This window comes from Manacus candei, unplaced genomic scaffold (assembly GCF_025592945.1).
Source record: "Manacus candei isolate 608988 ecotype Guabito, Panama unplaced genomic scaffold, ASM2559294v1 h1tg000017l, whole genome shotgun sequence".
In the NCBI taxonomy this organism is placed as follows: domain Eukaryota; kingdom Metazoa; phylum Chordata; class Aves; order Passeriformes; family Pipridae; genus Manacus; species Manacus candei.
In genome coordinates, this window is record NW_026138065.1 from 26,672,041 (window position 1) to 26,678,040 (window position 6,000).

Consider the following 6,000-nt stretch of genomic DNA (forward strand, 5'->3'; position numbering starts at 1 on the left):
CTTTGGCAAGGCAGACCAGTTAGCATCAGACTTTCACATTAACTCTGGTCTACGCTAGACTGGGACTAGTTTTGTGTGTGGCATTTGTTTCCAAAACCAGCCTTTAAAATTCTAAAAAAAATTGACCACTGTGCTCTGCCGAGATACCAAACCGTGCCTGTCCCAGGTCAGAGGTGTGTGCCACTGCCCATGGGAAGCAGGCAAGGACAGACCCAAGCCCCAATGTTTTCCTTCTGCTGCTTGTCCTCTGTCTCTGGATCCTCAAGGCTTTTCCGAGGCAAGTGGTAGCATGTCTTTGCTCCAGAAGTAACACTGAGCTAACAGTGCCAGGAAAATACACTGCACCCCTCCTTTTGAATTGCACAGCCGCAGCTCTGCATTTTTGAAGGTTTAGTACCTAGAGAATGAGAAATGTCAATTTTACCATATAGCTTTCCTGGGGTGATACGAAATCCTCCAGCTGTCAGGTTAATTTAAAGCCAAAAAAGAAATCAAGTTTAATCACAATTTTGTGATAATTTTTGCCTCTCACAGGAAAAGATCCCCTGGCTATGCTAAAAAGATGTTAGATATTTCAAGGACATTGATTTGTTAGAGAATAACTTGCATTCCTTGATCTGAACATCTCCCTGAGCAAGGGAGAAGGGGATGTCCCAGGATCAGGTGCCAGGTTCTGCTTGAAATACGTGCATTTTAAATTTCTATTTTAGACCAAGAAACTGCTCTTGGCTTTCTGGTGGCCTTCAGACAAGCTAATGATCACCCTTGGGAAATGCACTTCCTGAAATCACCTCCAAGCCACCCCAACTTCTACATGCAGTGACCCAGTGTAGATCAGCACCTGCCTTAGGGTTCTAGAACCTCTCAAAAGGCACCATCACCCATCATTCCCACCATGGTTTCTCCTTTGCAACCCATCTGGAGCCCTTGAGAACCAGGCTCAGGAAAGGGCTTTCCATTCCCCATTCCCATTTGAAGGGGAGGGATGGTAGAGGAACAAGGAGATTTGAAACAGAGAAGGGAGAGAAGGGAGAGAAGATGCTTGAAAGGGCAACAGCCAGAAGAAACTGCAAGGAGCCATGAGATTTAGAGGGCCAAAGACCCCAGTCATCATTAACAAGAGGAATCCATTGCACTACTGTGGGGCAGAGGCAGGGCTATGAGTTTGCAGGGTGGAGGGCAAGGGAATGGAAAGGACTGGAGAGGACATTAATTTTCTTAGAGGAAAAAGTGAGCAAGAATGACCTCAATGGAAAAATATTTTCTCTCTCTCTCCCTTTCTGTCTCACGGACAAATATAGCCCTACACGTTATGCAAAGGCAGTGTTCAAGCATGTTTGGAATGAGCAACTTGGGAGGCAAATTGCTACCACTTGTCCTCACCCTTGTTTTTGGCTTTTATTTCTTCTTTTCCCTTTGTCTTCTCCCTTCCAGCATGGTCCAGCCTTGACAGCTGTCACAAAACCACCTCAGAGCAATCCCCTGCCTCGAGAGGACAGGGGCGTGCCTGGGTGGCAGCTGCCAGCAAATGCAGAGAGAATCACCACTGGTTTTCACAAAATGACCTGAAAGGAAAAATGGATATTTTTCCTGGGGCTGTCTGGATTAAAAAGGGAAAAATGGTTGGGCTGAATATTAGAAAGGTCTTTCCGACAGTAAGGAAATGCTGGACTAGGCTGCCTGGAGATTTCACCAACACCTATCCTGGGGCACCCTTAGGACCAGTTCATCAATACCTATCCAGAAAGGCACAGGTACAGGCAGTCATTCCCCCTGACAGGCTCACTGCTCAGCAGCAGACCAGAACATTCTCTTACTATCCGATTTCTGCAAAATTTCTTCCTCTTTTGCTATGAACTTTACAGAACATTTTTGCTGGGAGTCAAAAGACTGCCGAGTGCCTTTAGCTGTTTCCATCATCTCCTGTTTCCCCAGTCCCAGCTGCATTTTCCTGAAGGCTGCAGCTCCCACGGACCTGCTCTGCTTCAGTGGCTTCATGGCTGCTTGTCCTGGGTTTGCTCCCCAGCAGGACCCAGGTCAGAGGGGCTGGAGGGACCCTGCAACTTGCACTGCCCTGCAGACGGTGCAAACCACAGCTGGCACCAGCATTTCATGGGGAGAGCAGCAGAGGAAACACCCTGGGGCCACCTCTGAGCAAGGCTCCCATCCTGTGGTTACCCCTGCTTGTGCTTTACTCGTGGGACTGAAAATTTCAGCTTTGAGATTGCTCAGAAAAAATCCAAATGCAGAGGTGAGCGGCTGCAAGCCCATGGTTGCTCCAGGGGAAGGAGAAGGAAGACCCAAGCTTGGATGCAAAGCAGAAATCCTGCTTTTAATTGCCAGCAGTAACCAAATCCTGCCCTGTCCTTCTCCTCTAGGACTGCTAGAAACAGCTCCCAGCCCTTGAAGCCAACTATGCAACTAGACCTGGGGCTGAGCAAATCAGGACAGTGCTCCTGCTCACCCTACACTACTCCCAAGGGCCCAGATGGACTTTGCAGCCCAGGGTCTCCCAGGACAGGATGGCAGGGCTGGGAAGATCCAGAACTAAGTTGCCAAAGGGCCCTAGAAGAAAGCTGGAGAGGGATTTTTCACAAGGGCATGTAGTGATAGGACAAGGAGGAATGTCTTTAAACTGAGAGTAAGTTTAGATTAGATATTAGAAGGAAATTTTTCTCTATGAGAGCAGTGAGGCACTGGAACAGGCTGCTCATAGAATCCATGGATGTCTCATCCCTGGAAGTGTTCAAAGGCAGGTTGGATGGGACTTTGAGTAACCTGGTGTAGTGAAAGATGTCTCTGCCTACGGCAGGGGTGTTGGAACTAGATGATCCTTAAGGTCTCTTCCTACCCAAACCATTCTGTGATTCTTTGATATGATTCTACCTGCAGAAGAAACCACTGGGTTAGTCTTTTTCATCCAAGGTGGCTGTACTCATGTTTCACATTTCTTTGTCACTTGCCTTGGCCAGGAGACCGCAGCTCCTGCCCGTGCTCTTTTCTGACAGCTCTCCTCTGGCACTCACCTCAAATCCAAGACAATTTGGCTCCGCTCCCTGGCACTCCTGCAGGCTGTGAGCACTGGGGCAGTGCCACCCTATCCTTGGGCTGCACAGACACCCAATACCTGCCAGGGGCATCATCTGGCTTGTCCTCTTACTCAACAAGTAATAAGTAGAAGTAGCAATACAAATATCAATAATAACAGCAACAGCAACTGCAATGCTTCCCTTCCAAATGCCAGAATAATCCCTATGTTGTATGAGAAAAAAATAAAATAATTAAGAATTCAGATGTCTTCCTCAAACTCAAACCATGAGAGAGCTGGAAACTGGCACAGATATACTTAATCCTACCGCTCAGCACAGCCCCTGTGTAAAGAAGTTAGACAATATCTACAGAGCTACCTCTAGGAAGTGTTGCCCCTCCCAAGAAAAAAGTGGGAAGAAGCAGAACTGAAGGAGCTGTAGTCACCCTCTCATGGTTAATGCCATGTCCAGCACAGATGGTGAGGGCTGATGGTCTGGCAGAGCAGAAGTAAGAGCAGCCTCTGCCTTCCATTACCCCAGGGTTGCATTTCCCTCTTTTCTTGAAGGAGCATGATGCCAAGAGCAATGGAAGAGGTCTGTCCTCCACAAAGTTAGTTGTGTCTGATTTCCAGGAAATCAATCAAGTGGGACAAAACTAAAGCAAACAGATTAATCCGCAAACAGAGAAACTTTTCTCAGTCTTTCATAAGCAAAAAAGAAAAAAAAAAAAGGAACAATTCCCTTCCCTTAAAAAAACAACCCACAAATGTCATCTGCCAGCACTGTTATTTCCACTCCTGGTGGGGAGGCAGACTGGTGCTGCTCCCAGATTTTCTGTGAATGGTCTGGGAAGCAAAGCAATTAGGCAGAAAATAATATACCATTCATCCCAACACAACAGCCAGCAGAAGTGCAGTTGTAAACAAGTCAAGCTTTCTTACTTCTTCACTGCTTTGATCACTCAGTGGTTTTGTGAGAAAAGCTGTGAGCAGTGGGAGGGGAGGTGCCCACCCAGCCCCCCACTCAGCCCCCCACCCATAATCACCAAGCCAGACTCCTCAGGGAAGGTTCTGTGCCTGTTGAGAAGCATAAGGTGTATTTGCCCACCTCAGGAGTCATTTGTGTTTGCAAAACATTAAAAATACTAAAATTCTCCAATCTTCATATGGAGTTTTTGTACTTGTAGCCTGCAAGAAGAATTGGTCTGATGCTGATGGCTGAGGTCAAGCCAGTTTGCAAACCACCTTAGATTTCCAGTCCTTGCTGGTGCAATGCCTGTGCTACCTTCGCATGTTAAGACAGAAGATAAACTCTTCCTTGTCATGACTCTGGGACTGGTAAAACCAACCTTCACCCCTTCTTAAAGAAATGTTTCCCAAACACTCTGGTGCAGCAGGCTCAAGGTGGGAGGCAGAGGAGAATCAAGGAGGATCCTGCCAGGACCCAAACCCTTCCTGGTGGCCTCATGTTGGAGACCTGCTGGTGGCCAAGGCTGCATTGGAAGCAAGGAAGGCTGCATCCTTCCTTGCTCTTGCTGCTCAGGGGGAGGAGAGAGAGACCTACCACTGCCAGGTGGATGCAGGCTTGGCCAGAGAGGAGCCATTCAGGCATGATGGCTGCACCTCCAAGGGGTTCATATGTATCGGTACAACTTCCCAAGGGATAACAAATCTACCACATTGTTTCCACTCATTGAGTGTTCTGGTGGGAAAGCTGCATTTTTCACAGAAATGCCACCTCTTTGGCAAAGAAAAATGATGCTTGCTGAGAAGTCAGTTTTCAGCCAAAAATATTGCATTGGGAGAGAAAATGCTCCCATGTGAGCAGTCCAACTACCCCTACTTGAGCCATACAGCCTTGGGCCTAGGGCAGCCGTGGGAGTGGTGCAGAGGTACCACTACAGATGCTCCCTCAAAGAAGTGACTCGACCAAATGGGAGAGGACAGGATGGGAAGGAAATAATAAATGAAATTTTGTAATATCCAAAAGAAAGATAGAACAAATTTATAGGAAAAAAAAAAGAGAGAGAGAGAGAGAGAGATTCTCCATTTATGAGCTTTAAAATAAGTGATGGGCAAGGGATGAGCGGAGAAGAGCTGTGCTACTCAGGTGTATGATGCTGAAGAGGCTTTTTAAAAGCCTGCCACAGCCTCTCCTAGGCACATGTCTTAAAGGAGACAACAGTAATTTTGTTTAGTTTGGCGCTTTCACTGCACCTGACAAGCAGGCATCTAGAAAGACTCTTTTGATTTTTGCTCCATAAACACAGGCTTCACAGGAGGAAATTTCTATGTGATGATAATCCTTGAAAAATGTCAAAAAAGCAGATTCCAGAAGAGGCTGCTTCAGGGCAAGAGTTAACTCTTTGGCCACTGGGGCTGACTGCCCCTCTGGCATCAGATCTTGGGGATGCACATCTGAGCGACTTGGGAAAAAGCACCACCAATTTGGTATGCTCATTTTCCAAGTTCTGTACAATTTATTGTCAAATAAATAAAGTCTTGAAGTATTTTTTTTTTCTGTGAGCAAATAAAGTATAAAACATGGTTTTGAGTGAAAAGCCTGAAGCCAAACAGTGACGGATACCTTTTTACCACCATCATTCATGTGGAAGAGCTGTTTGGAGACTGCTGTCTCTAAATAACATCCCACGTGTTTGGAAAGTGATGTATACAGTCGTTCCATCTGTCTTTGGGAAGACAAAAGCCTTCAGATCAATCTCCTTACAGATTTCTTCATCTGCATCTCCTCACCTGATGATGGGAAACCTGGGATACAAATCTCTTCTGGCTCTTTTAAAACACTTCGTTGCAGAGTTGGCAGTGCCATATGGATGAAACCTGACAGCAATATTTTTTATTTATTATGTATTACTTTATTTGCTTATTTATTTATTATGATTGGCCCCTCTTAGATTTTGGAATTATTGGGACATGCATGGGTTTCCTGGCTGAGCCAGGGGACTTTTTCC